This window comes from Hypomesus nipponensis, chromosome 24, assembly GCF_054491055.1.
Source record: "Hypomesus nipponensis isolate SF chromosome 24, ASM5449105v1, whole genome shotgun sequence".
Lineage (NCBI taxonomy): Eukaryota > Metazoa > Chordata > Actinopteri > Osmeriformes > Osmeridae > Hypomesus > Hypomesus nipponensis.
This window is the reverse complement of record NC_140384.1, coordinates 1,480,001-1,490,000: the sequence shown is the minus strand read 5'-3', so window position 1 is coordinate 1,490,000 and position 10,000 is coordinate 1,480,001. Positions and strand designations below refer to the sequence as shown.

General features: G+C 47.0%; 22 non-coding genes and 12 pseudogenes across 22 annotated transcripts; all 34 read right to left on the bottom strand.

Moving 5' to 3' along the window:
• LOC146232071 (5S ribosomal RNA) overlaps nt 1-4 on the bottom strand; it is a 118-nt pseudogene extending 114 nt beyond the window's left edge.
• A 178-nt stretch (nt 5-182) lies between these two features.
• On the bottom strand, nt 183-300 carry LOC146232070 (5S ribosomal RNA; annotated as a pseudogene).
• Nucleotides 301-489: 189 nt separating this feature from the next.
• LOC146232069 (5S ribosomal RNA) lies at nt 490-608 on the bottom strand. The gene has a single exon (XR_014744501.1). It is a non-coding gene; the product is annotated as a 5S ribosomal RNA (ribosomal RNA).
• A 174-nt stretch (nt 609-782) lies between these two features.
• On the bottom strand, nt 783-900 carry LOC146232068 (5S ribosomal RNA; annotated as a pseudogene).
• A 203-nt stretch (nt 901-1,103) lies between these two features.
• On the bottom strand, nt 1,104-1,222 carry LOC146232067 (5S ribosomal RNA). The gene has a single exon (XR_014744500.1). It is a non-coding gene; the product is annotated as a 5S ribosomal RNA (ribosomal RNA).
• A 174-nt stretch (nt 1,223-1,396) lies between these two features.
• Nucleotides 1,397-1,515, bottom strand: LOC146232066 (5S ribosomal RNA; annotated as a pseudogene).
• A 174-nt stretch (nt 1,516-1,689) lies between these two features.
• Nucleotides 1,690-1,808, bottom strand: LOC146232065 (5S ribosomal RNA). The gene has a single exon (XR_014744499.1). It is a non-coding gene; the product is annotated as a 5S ribosomal RNA (ribosomal RNA).
• A 204-nt stretch (nt 1,809-2,012) lies between these two features.
• Nucleotides 2,013-2,131, bottom strand: LOC146232064 (5S ribosomal RNA; annotated as a pseudogene).
• Nucleotides 2,132-2,305: 174 nt separating this feature from the next.
• On the bottom strand, nt 2,306-2,424 carry LOC146232063 (5S ribosomal RNA). Its single transcript, XR_014744498.1, has one exon. It is a non-coding gene; the product is annotated as a 5S ribosomal RNA (ribosomal RNA).
• A 172-nt stretch (nt 2,425-2,596) lies between these two features.
• LOC146232062 (5S ribosomal RNA) lies at nt 2,597-2,715 on the bottom strand. Its single transcript, XR_014746082.1, has one exon. It is a non-coding gene; the product is annotated as a 5S ribosomal RNA (ribosomal RNA).
• Nucleotides 2,716-2,897: 182 nt separating this feature from the next.
• Nucleotides 2,898-3,016, bottom strand: LOC146232061 (5S ribosomal RNA). Its single transcript, XR_014744689.1, has one exon. It is a non-coding gene; the product is annotated as a 5S ribosomal RNA (ribosomal RNA).
• A 174-nt stretch (nt 3,017-3,190) lies between these two features.
• Nucleotides 3,191-3,309, bottom strand: LOC146232060 (5S ribosomal RNA). Its single transcript, XR_014746370.1, has one exon. It is a non-coding gene; the product is annotated as a 5S ribosomal RNA (ribosomal RNA).
• Nucleotides 3,310-3,495: 186 nt separating this feature from the next.
• LOC146232059 (5S ribosomal RNA) lies at nt 3,496-3,614 on the bottom strand. The gene has a single exon (XR_014745390.1). It is a non-coding gene; the product is annotated as a 5S ribosomal RNA (ribosomal RNA).
• A 180-nt stretch (nt 3,615-3,794) lies between these two features.
• Nucleotides 3,795-3,913, bottom strand: LOC146232058 (5S ribosomal RNA). The gene has a single exon (XR_014744497.1). It is a non-coding gene; the product is annotated as a 5S ribosomal RNA (ribosomal RNA).
• A 178-nt stretch (nt 3,914-4,091) lies between these two features.
• LOC146232057 (5S ribosomal RNA) lies at nt 4,092-4,209 on the bottom strand (annotated as a pseudogene).
• Nucleotides 4,210-4,387: 178 nt separating this feature from the next.
• LOC146232056 (5S ribosomal RNA) lies at nt 4,388-4,505 on the bottom strand (annotated as a pseudogene).
• Nucleotides 4,506-4,696: 191 nt separating this feature from the next.
• Nucleotides 4,697-4,815, bottom strand: LOC146232055 (5S ribosomal RNA). The gene has a single exon (XR_014744496.1). It is a non-coding gene; the product is annotated as a 5S ribosomal RNA (ribosomal RNA).
• A 174-nt stretch (nt 4,816-4,989) lies between these two features.
• On the bottom strand, nt 4,990-5,107 carry LOC146232054 (5S ribosomal RNA; annotated as a pseudogene).
• Nucleotides 5,108-5,304: 197 nt separating this feature from the next.
• Nucleotides 5,305-5,423, bottom strand: LOC146232053 (5S ribosomal RNA). The gene has a single exon (XR_014744495.1). It is a non-coding gene; the product is annotated as a 5S ribosomal RNA (ribosomal RNA).
• A 174-nt stretch (nt 5,424-5,597) lies between these two features.
• LOC146232052 (5S ribosomal RNA) lies at nt 5,598-5,716 on the bottom strand (annotated as a pseudogene).
• Nucleotides 5,717-5,890: 174 nt separating this feature from the next.
• Nucleotides 5,891-6,009, bottom strand: LOC146232051 (5S ribosomal RNA). Its single transcript, XR_014744494.1, has one exon. It is a non-coding gene; the product is annotated as a 5S ribosomal RNA (ribosomal RNA).
• A 206-nt stretch (nt 6,010-6,215) lies between these two features.
• Nucleotides 6,216-6,334, bottom strand: LOC146232050 (5S ribosomal RNA; annotated as a pseudogene).
• Nucleotides 6,335-6,508: 174 nt separating this feature from the next.
• LOC146232049 (5S ribosomal RNA) lies at nt 6,509-6,627 on the bottom strand. Its single transcript, XR_014744493.1, has one exon. It is a non-coding gene; the product is annotated as a 5S ribosomal RNA (ribosomal RNA).
• A 172-nt stretch (nt 6,628-6,799) lies between these two features.
• Nucleotides 6,800-6,918, bottom strand: LOC146232048 (5S ribosomal RNA). Its single transcript, XR_014746080.1, has one exon. It is a non-coding gene; the product is annotated as a 5S ribosomal RNA (ribosomal RNA).
• Nucleotides 6,919-7,100: 182 nt separating this feature from the next.
• LOC146232047 (5S ribosomal RNA) lies at nt 7,101-7,219 on the bottom strand. The gene has a single exon (XR_014744688.1). It is a non-coding gene; the product is annotated as a 5S ribosomal RNA (ribosomal RNA).
• Nucleotides 7,220-7,393: 174 nt separating this feature from the next.
• On the bottom strand, nt 7,394-7,512 carry LOC146232046 (5S ribosomal RNA). Its single transcript, XR_014746369.1, has one exon. It is a non-coding gene; the product is annotated as a 5S ribosomal RNA (ribosomal RNA).
• A 184-nt stretch (nt 7,513-7,696) lies between these two features.
• On the bottom strand, nt 7,697-7,815 carry LOC146232045 (5S ribosomal RNA). Its single transcript, XR_014744491.1, has one exon. It is a non-coding gene; the product is annotated as a 5S ribosomal RNA (ribosomal RNA).
• Nucleotides 7,816-7,987: 172 nt separating this feature from the next.
• LOC146232044 (5S ribosomal RNA) lies at nt 7,988-8,106 on the bottom strand. The gene has a single exon (XR_014744489.1). It is a non-coding gene; the product is annotated as a 5S ribosomal RNA (ribosomal RNA).
• Nucleotides 8,107-8,294: 188 nt separating this feature from the next.
• Nucleotides 8,295-8,413, bottom strand: LOC146232043 (5S ribosomal RNA). Its single transcript, XR_014744488.1, has one exon. It is a non-coding gene; the product is annotated as a 5S ribosomal RNA (ribosomal RNA).
• A 178-nt stretch (nt 8,414-8,591) lies between these two features.
• Nucleotides 8,592-8,710, bottom strand: LOC146232042 (5S ribosomal RNA; annotated as a pseudogene).
• A 170-nt stretch (nt 8,711-8,880) lies between these two features.
• Nucleotides 8,881-8,999, bottom strand: LOC146232041 (5S ribosomal RNA). The gene has a single exon (XR_014744487.1). It is a non-coding gene; the product is annotated as a 5S ribosomal RNA (ribosomal RNA).
• A 196-nt stretch (nt 9,000-9,195) lies between these two features.
• On the bottom strand, nt 9,196-9,314 carry LOC146232040 (5S ribosomal RNA; annotated as a pseudogene).
• A 174-nt stretch (nt 9,315-9,488) lies between these two features.
• LOC146232039 (5S ribosomal RNA) lies at nt 9,489-9,607 on the bottom strand. Its single transcript, XR_014744486.1, has one exon. It is a non-coding gene; the product is annotated as a 5S ribosomal RNA (ribosomal RNA).
• Nucleotides 9,608-9,779: 172 nt separating this feature from the next.
• On the bottom strand, nt 9,780-9,898 carry LOC146232038 (5S ribosomal RNA). The gene has a single exon (XR_014744485.1). It is a non-coding gene; the product is annotated as a 5S ribosomal RNA (ribosomal RNA).
• Between the last annotated feature and the right edge of the window lie 102 nt (nt 9,899-10,000).

Here is a 10,000-nt window from a genome sequence, read left to right as displayed (position 1 = left end):
ACCAAATAAGTTGACAACCATAGGCTACTTATCCATATACAGATTTAGCAATTGACAATGCAAGGTAGTCTCTCTCTCTCTCTCTCTCTCTCGTGTCAAAATGAAAACAGCTTCCAGCCCCTTTCATGAAGGACTACTTGTGCATATTGCAAGATGTCAGTTTCTAAGTGAATGAGCAAAAGAGCATACAGCACCTGGTATTCCCAGGCGGTCTCCCATCCAAGTACTAACCAGGCCCGACCCTGCTTAGCTTCCGAGATCAGACGAGATCGGGCGTTGCCAGGCTGGTATGGCGTACCAAATAAGTTGACAACCATAGGCTACTTATCCATATACAGATTTAGCAATTGACAATGCAAAGGTAGTCTCTCTCTCTCTCTCTCTCTCTCTCTCTCTCTCGTGTCAAAATGAAAACAGCTTCCAGCCCCTTTCATGAAGGACTACTTGTGCATATTGCAAGATGTCAGTTTCTAAGTGAATGAGCAAAAGAGCATACAGCACCTGGTATTCCCAGGCGGTCTCCCATCCAAGTACTAACCAGGCCCGACCCTGCTTAGCTTCCGAGATCAGACGAGATCGGGCGTTGCCAGGCTGGTATGGCCGTACGAAATAAGTTGACAACCATAGGCTACTTATCCATATACAGATTTAGCAATTGACAATGCAAGGTAGTCTCTCTCTCTCTCTCTCTCGTGTCAAAATGAAAACAGCTTCCAGCCCCTTTCATGAAGGACTACTTGTGCATATTGCAAGATGTCAGTTTCTAAGTGAATGAGCAAAAGAGCATACAGCACCTGGTATTCCCAGGCGGTCTCCCATCCAAGTACTAACCAGGCCCGACCCTGCTTAGCTTCCGAGATCAGACGAGATCGGGCGTTGCCAGGCTGGTATGGCGTACCAAATAAGTTGACAACCATAGGCTACTTATCCATATACAGATTTAGCAATTGACAATGCAAAGGTAGTCTCTCTCTCTCTCTCTCTCTCTCTCTCTCTCTCTCTCTCTCTCTCTCGTGTCAAAATGAAAACAGCTTCCAGCCCCTTTCATGAAGGACTACTTGTGCATATTGCAAGATGTCAGTTTCTAAGTGAATGAGCAAAAGAGCATACAGCACCTGGTATTCCCAGGCGGTCTCCCATCCAAGTACTAACCAGGCCCGACCCTGCTTAGCTTCCGAGATCAGACGAGATCGGGCGTTGCCAGGCTGGTATGGCCGTACGAAATAAGTTGACAACCATAGGCTACTTATCCATATACAGATTTAGCAATTGACAATGCAAGGTAGTCTCTCTCTCTCTCTCTCTCGTGTCAAAATGAAAACAGCTTCCAGCCCCTTTCATGAAGGACTACTTGTGCATATTGCAAGATTTCAGTTTCTAAGTGAATGAGCAAAAGAGCAGACAGCACCTGGTATTCCCAGGCGGTCTCCCATCCAAGTACTAACCAGGCCCGACCCTGCTTAGCTTCCGAGATCAGACGAGATCGGGCGTTGCCAGGCTGGTATGGCCGTACCAAATAAGTTGACAACCAAAGGCTACTTATCCATATACAGATTTAGCAATTGACAATGCAAGGTAGTCTCTCTCTCTCTCTCTCTCGTGTCAAAATGAAAACAGCTTCCAGCCCCTTTCATGAAGGACTACTTGTGCATATTGCAAGATGTCAGTTTCTAAGTGAATGAGCAAAAGAGCATACAGCACCTGGTATTCCCAGGCGGTCTCCCATCCAAGTACTAACCAGGCCCGACCCTGCTTAGCTTCCGAGATCAGACGAGATCGGGCGTTGCCAGGCTGGTATGGCCGTACGAAATAAGTTGACAACCATAGGCTACTTATCCATATACAGATTTAGCAATCGACAATGCAAGGTAGTCTCTCTCTCTCTCTCTCTCTCTCTCTCTCTCTCTCTCTCTCTCTCTCTCGTGTCAAAATGAAAACAGCTTCCAGCCCCTTTCATGAAGGACTACTTGTGCATATTGCAAGATTTCAGTTTCTAAGTGAATGAGCAAAAGAGCAGACAGCACCTGGTATTCCCAGGCGGTCTCCCATCCAAGTACTAACCAGGCCCGACCCTGCTTAGCTTCCGAGATCAGACGAGATCGGGCGTTGCCAGGCTGGTATGGCCGTACCAAATAAGTTGACAACCAAAGGCTACTTATCCATATACAGATTTAGCAATTGACAATGCAAGGTAGTCTCTCTCTCTCTCTCTCTCGTGTCAAAATGAAAACAGCTTCCAGCCCCTTTCATGAAGGACTACTTGTGCATATTGCAAGATGTCAGTTTCTAAGTGAATGAGCAAAAGAGCATACAGCACCTGGTATTCCCAGGCGGTCTCCCATCCAAGTACTAACCAGGCCCGACCCTGCTTAGCTTCCGAGATCAGACGAGATCGGGCGTTGCCAGGCTGGTATGGCCGTACGAAATAAGTTGACAACCATAGGCTACTTATCCATATACAGATTTAGCAATTGACAATGCAAGGTGGTCTCTCTCTCTCTCTCTCGTGTCAAAATGAAAACAGCTTCCAGCCCCTTTCATGAAGGACTACTTGTGCATATTGCAAGATTTCAGTTTCTAAGTGAATGAGCAAAAGAGCATACAGCACCTGGTATTCCGAGGCGGTCTCCCATCCAAGTACTAACCAGGCCCGACCCTGCTTAGCTTCCGAGATCAGACGAGATCGGGCGTTGCCAGGCTGGTATGGCCGTACGAAATAAGTTGACAACCATAGGCTACTTATCCATATACAGATTTAGCAATTGACAATGCAAGGTAGTCTCTCTCTCTCTCTCTCTCTCTCTCTCGTGTCAAAATGAAAACAGCTTCCAGACCCTTTCATGAAGGACTACTTGTGCATATTGCAAGATGTCAGTTTCTAAGTGAATGAGCAAAAGAGCATACAGCACCTGGTATTCCCAGGCGGTCTCCCATCCAAGTACTAACCAGGCCCGACCCTGCTTAGCTTCCGAGATCAGACGAGATCGGGCGTTCCCAGGCTGGTATGGCCGTACGAAATAAGTTGACAACCATAGGCTACTTATCCATATACAGATTTAGCAATTGACAATGCAAGGTAGTCTCTCTCTCTCTCTCTCTCGTGTCAAAATGAAAACAGCTTCCAGCCCCTTTCATGAAGGACTACTTGTGCATATTGCAAGATGTCAGTTTCTAAGTGAATGAGCAAAAGAGCATACAGCACCTGGTATTCCCAGGCGGTCTCCCATCCAAGTACTAACCAGGCCCGACCCTGCTTAGCTTCCGGGATCAGACGAGATCGGGCGTTGCCAGGCTGGTATGGCCGTACGAAATAAGTTGACAACCATAGGCTACTTATCCATATACAGATTTAGCAATTGACAATGCAAGGTAGTCTCTCTCTCTCTCTCTCTCTCTCTCTCTCTCGTGTCAAAATGAAAACAGCTTCCAGCCCCTTTCATGAAGGACTACTTGTGCATATTGCAAGATTTCAGTTTCTAAGTGAATGAGCAAAAGAGCATACAGCACCTGGTATTCCCAGGCGGTCTCCCATCCAAGTACTAACCAGGCCCTAGCCTGCTTAGCTTCCGAGATCAGACGAGATCGGGCGTTGCCAGGCTGGTATGGCCGTACGAAATAAGTTGACAACCATAGGCTACTTATCCATATACAGATTTAGCAATTGACAATGCAAGGTGGTCTCTCTCTCTCTCTCTCTCTCTCTCGTGTCAAAATGAAAACAGCTTCCAGCCCCTTTCATGAAGGACTACTTGTGCATATTGCAAGATGTCAGTTTCTAAGTGAATGAGCAAAAGAGCATACAGCACCTGGTATTCCCAGGCGGTCTCCCATCCAAGTACTAACCAGGCCCGACCCTGCTTAGCTTCCGAGATCAGACGAGATCGGGCGTTGCCAGGCTGGTATGGCCGTACGAAATAAGTTGACAACCATAGGCTACTTATCCATATACAGATTTAGCAATTGACAATGCAAGGTAGTCTCTCTCTCTCTCTCTCTCTCTCGTGTCAAAATGAAAACAGCTTCCAGCCCCTTTCATGAAGGACTACTTGTGCATATTGCAAGATGTCAGTTTCTAAGTGAATGAGCAAAAGAGCATACAGCACCTGGTATTCCCAGGCGGTCTCCCATCCAAGTACTAACCAGGCCCGACCCTGCTTAGCTTCCGAGATCAGACGAGATCGGGCGTTGCCAGGCTGGTATGGCGTACCAAATAAGTTGACAACCATAGGCTACTTATCCATATACAGATTTAGCAATTGACAATGCAAGGTAGTCTCTCTCTCTCTCTCTCTCTCTCGTGTCAAAATGAAAACAGCTTCCAGCCCCTTTCATGAAGGACTACTTGTGCATATTGCAAGATGTCAGTTTCTAAGTGAATGAGCAAAAGAGCATACAGCACCTGGTATTCCCAGGCGGTCTCCCATCCAAGTACTAACCAGGCCCGACCCTGCTTAGCTTCCGAGATCAGACGAGATCGGGCGTTGCCAGGCTGGTATGGCGTACCAAATAAGTTGACAACCATAGGCTACTTATCCATATACAGATTTAGCAATTGACAATGCAAAGGTAGTCTCTCTCTCTCTCTCTCTCTCTCTCTCTCTCTCTCGTGTCAAAATGAAAACAGCTTCCAGCCCCTTTCATGAAGGACTACTTGTGCATATTGCAAGATGTCAGTTTCTAAGTGAATGAGCAAAAGAGCATACAGCACCTGGTATTCCCAGGCGGTCTCCCATCCAAGTACTAACCAGGCCCGACCCTGCTTAGCTTCCGAGATCAGACGAGATCGGGCGTTGCCAGGCTGGTATGGCCGTACGAAATAAGTTGACAACCATAGGCTACTTATCCATATACAGATTTAGCAATTGACAATGCAAGGTAGTCTCTCTCTCTCTCTCTCTCGTGTCAAAATGAAAACAGCTTCCAGCCCCTTTCATGAAGGACTACTTGTGCATATTGCAAGATGTCAGTTTCTAAGTGAATGAGCAAAAGAGCATACAGCACCTGGTATTCCCAGGCGGTCTCCCATCCAAGTACTAACCAGGCCCGACCCTGCTTAGCTTCCGAGATCAGACGAGATCGGGCGTTGCCAGGCTGGTATGGCGTACCAAATAAGTTGACAACCATAGGCTACTTATCCATATACAGATTTAGCAATTGACAATGCAAAGGTAGTCTCTCTCTCTCTCTCTCTCTCTCTCTCTCTCTCTCTCTCTCGTGTCAAAATGAAAACAGCTTCCAGCCCCTTTCATGAAGGACTACTTGTGCATATTGCAAGATGTCAGTTTCTAAGTGAATGAGCAAAAGAGCATACAGCACCTGGTATTCCCAGGCGGTCTCCCATCCAAGTACTAACCAGGCCCGACCCTGCTTAGCTTCCGAGATCAGACGAGATCGGGCGTTGCCAGGCTGGTATGGCCGTACGAAATAAGTTGACAACCATAGGCTACTTATCCATATACAGATTTAGCAATTGACAATGCAAGGTAGTCTCTCTCTCTCTCTCTCTCGTGTCAAAATGAAAACAGCTTCCAGCCCCTTTCATGAAGGACTACTTGTGCATATTGCAAGATTTCAGTTTCTAAGTGAATGAGCAAAAGAGCAGACAGCACCTGGTATTCCCAGGCGGTCTCCCATCCAAGTACTAACCAGGCCCGACCCTGCTTAGCTTCCGAGATCAGACGAGATCGGGCGTTGCCAGGCTGGTATGGCCGTACCAAATAAGTTGACAACCAAAGGCTACTTATCCATATACAGATTTAGCAATTGACAATGCAAGGTAGTCTCTCTCTCTCTCTCTCTCGTGTCAAAATGAAAACAGCTTCCAGCCCCTTTCATGAAGGACTACTTGTGCATATTGCAAGATGTCAGTTTCTAAGTGAATGAGCAAAAGAGCATACAGCACCTGGTATTCCCAGGCGGTCTCCCATCCAAGTACTAACCAGGCCCGACCCTGCTTAGCTTCCGAGATCAGACGAGATCGGGCGTTGCCAGGCTGGTATGGCCGTACGAAATAAGTTGACAACCATAGGCTACTTATCCATATACAGATTTAGCAATCGACAATGCAAGGTAGTCTCTCTCTCTCTCTCTCTCTCTCTCTCTCTCTCTCTCTCTCTCTCTCTCTCGTGTCAAAATGAAAACAGCTTCCAGCCCCTTTCATGAAGGACTACTTGTGCATATTGCAAGATTTCAGTTTCTAAGTGAATGAGCAAAAGAGCAGACAGCACCTGGTATTCCCAGGCGGTCTCCCATCCAAGTACTAACCAGGCCCGACCCTGCTTAGCTTCCGAGATCAGACGAGATCGGGCGTTGCCAGGCTGGTATGGCCGTACCAAATAAGTTGACAACCAAAGGCTACTTATCCATATACAGATTTAGCAATTGACAATGCAAGGTAGTCTCTCTCTCTCTCTCTCTCGTGTCAAAATGAAAACAGCTTCCAGCCCCTTTCATGAAGGACTACTTGTGCATATTGCAAGATGTCAGTTTCTAAGTGAATGAGCAAAAGAGCATACAGCACCTGGTATTCCCAGGCGGTCTCCCATCCAAGTACTAACCAGGCCCGACCCTGCTTAGCTTCCGAGATCAGACGAGATCGGGCGTTGCCAGGCTGGTATGGCCGTACGAAATAAGTTGACAACCATAGGCTACTTATCCATATACAGATTTAGCAATTGACAATGCAAGGTGGTCTCTCTCTCTCTCTCTCGTGTCAAAATGAAAACAGCTTCCAGCCCCTTTCATGAAGGACTACTTGTGCATATTGCAAGATTTCAGTTTCTAAGTGAATGAGCAAAAGAGCATACAGCACCTGGTATTCCGAGGCGGTCTCCCATCCAAGTACTAACCAGGCCCGACCCTGCTTAGCTTCCGAGATCAGACGAGATCGGGCGTTGCCAGGCTGGTATGGCCGTACGAAATAAGTTGACAACCATAGGCTACTTATCCATATACAGATTTAGCAATTGACAATGCAAGGTAGTCTCTCTCTCTCTCTCTCTCTCTCTCTCGTGTCAAAATGAAAACAGCTTCCAGACCCTTTCATGAAGGACTACTTGTGCATATTGCAAGATGTCAGTTTCTAAGTGAATGAGCAAAAGAGCATACAGCACCTGGTATTCCCAGGCGGTCTCCCATCCAAGTACTAACCAGGCCCGACCCTGCTTAGCTTCCGAGATCAGACGAGATCGGGCGTTCCCAGGCTGGTATGGCCGTACGAAATAAGTTGACAACCATAGGCTACTTATCCATATACAGATTTAGCAATTGACAATGCAAGGTAGTCTCTCTCTCTCTCTCTCTCGTGTCAAAATGAAAACAGCTTCCAGCCCCTTTCATGAAGGACTACTTGTGCATATTGCAAGATGTCAGTTTCTAAGTGAATGAGCAAAAGAGCATACAGCACCTGGTATTCCCAGGCGGTCTCCCATCCAAGTACTAACCAGGCCCGACCCTGCTTAGCTTCCGGGATCAGACGAGATCGGGCGTTGCCAGGCTGGTATGGCCGTACGAAATAAGTTGACAACCATAGGCTACTTATCCATATACAGATTTAGCAATTGACAATGCAAGGTAGTCTCTCTCTCTCTCTCTCTCTCTCTCTCTCGTGTCAAAATGAAAACAGCTTCCAGCCCCTTTCATGAAGGACTACTTGTGCATATTGCAAGATTTCAGTTTCTAAGTGAATGAGCAAAAGAGCATACAGCACCTGGTATTCCCAGGCGGTCTCCCATCCAAGTACTAACCAGGCCCGACCCTGCTTAGCTTCCGAGATCAGACGAGATCGGGCGTTGCCAGGCTGGTATGGCCGTACGAAATAAGTTGACAACCATAGGCTACTTATCCATATACAGATTTAGCAATTGACAATGCAAGGTGGTCTCTCTCTCTCTCTCTCGTGTCAAAATGAAAACAGCTTCCAGCCCCTTTCATGAAGGACTACTTGTGCATATTGCAAGATGTCAGTTTCTAAGTGAATGAGCAAAAGAGCATACAGCACCTGGTATTCCCAGGCGGTCTCCCATCCAAGTACTAACCAGGCCCGACCCTGCTTAGCTTCCGAGATCAGACGAGATCGGGCGTTGCCAGGCTGGTATGGCCGTACGAAATAAGTTGACAACCATAGGCTACTTATCCATATACAGATTTAGCAATTGACAATGCAAGGTAGTCTCTCTCTCTCTCTCTCTCTCTCTCTCTCTCTCGTGTCAAAATGAAAACAGCTTCCAGCCCCTTTCATGAAGGACTACTTGTGCATATTGCAAGATGTCAGTTTCTAAGTGAATGAGCAAAAGAGCATACAGCACCTGGTATTCCCAGGCGGTCTCCCATCCAAGTACTAACCAGGCCCGACCCTGCTTAGCTTCCGAGATCAGACGAGATCGGGCGTTGCCAGGCTGGTATGGCCGTACGAAATAAGTTGACAACCATAGGCTACTTATCCATATACAGATTTAGCAATTGACAATGCAAGGTAGTCTCTCTCTCTCTCTCTCTCTCTCGTGTCAAAATGAAAACAGCTTCCAGCCCCTTTCATGAAGGACTACTTGTGCATATTGCAAGATGTCAGTTTCTAAGTGAATGAGCAAAAGAGCATACAGCACCTGGTATTCCAAGGCGGTCTCCCATCCAAGTACTAACCAGGCCCGACCCTGCTTAGCTTCCGAGATCAGACGAGATCAGGCGTTGCCAGGCTGGTATGGCCGTACGAAATAAGTTGACAACCATAGGCTACTTATCCATATACAGATTTAGCAATTGACAATGCAAGGTAGTCTCTCTCTCTCTCTCGTGTCAAAATGAAAACAGCTTCCAGCCCCTTTCATGAAGGACTACTTGTGCATATTGCAAGATTTCAGTTTCTAAGTGAATGAGCAAAAGAGCATACAGCACCTGGTATTCCCAGGCGGTCTCCCATCCAAGTACTAACCAGGCCCGACCCTGCTTAGCTTCCGAGATCAGACGAGATCGGGCGTTGCCAGGCTGGTATGGCCGTACGAAATAAGTTGACAACCATAGGCTACTTATCCATATACAGATTTAGCAATTGACAATGCAAGGTAGTCTCTCTCTCTCTCTCTCTCTCTCTCTCTCTCTCTCTCTCTCGTGTCAAAATGAAAACAGCTTCCAGCCCCTTTCATGAAGGACTACTTGTGCATATTGCAAGATTTCAGTTTCTAAGTGAATGAGCAAAAGAGCAGACAGCACCTGGTATTCCCAGGCGGTCTCCCATCCAAGTACTAACCAGGCCCGACCCTGCTTAGCTTCCGAGATCAGACGAGATCGGGCGTTGCCAGGCTGGTATGGCCGTACCAAATAAGTTGACAACCAAAGGCTACTTATCCATATACAGATTTAGCAATTGACAATGCAAGGTAGTCTCTCTCTCTCTCTCTCTCGTGTCAAAATGAAAACAGCTTCCAGCCCCTTTCATGAAGGACTACTTGTGCATATTGCAAGATGTCAGTTTCTAAGTGAATGAGCAAAAGAGCATACAGCACCTGGTATTCCCAGGCGGTCTCCCATCCAAGTACTAACCAGGCCCGACCCTGCTTAGCTTCCGAGATCAGACGAGATCGGGCGTTGCCAGGCTGGTATGGCCGTACGAAATAAGTTGACAACCATAGGCTACTTATCCATATACAGATTTAGCAATTGACAATGCAAGGTGGTCTCTCTCTCTCTCTCTCGTGTCAAAATGAAAACAGCTTCCAGCCCCTTTCATGAAGGACTACTTGTGCATATTGCAAGATTTCAGTTTCTAAGTGAATGAGCAAAAGAGCATACAGCACCTGGTATTCCCAGGCGGTCTCCCATCCAAGTACTAACCAGGCCCGACCCTGCTTAGCTTCCGAGATCAGACGAGATCGGGCGTTGCCAGGCTGGTATGGCCGTACGAAATAAGTTGACAACCATAGGCTACTTATCCATATACAGATTTAGCAATTGACAATGCAAGGTAGTCTCTCTCTCTCTCTCTCTCTCTCTCTCTCTCTCTCGT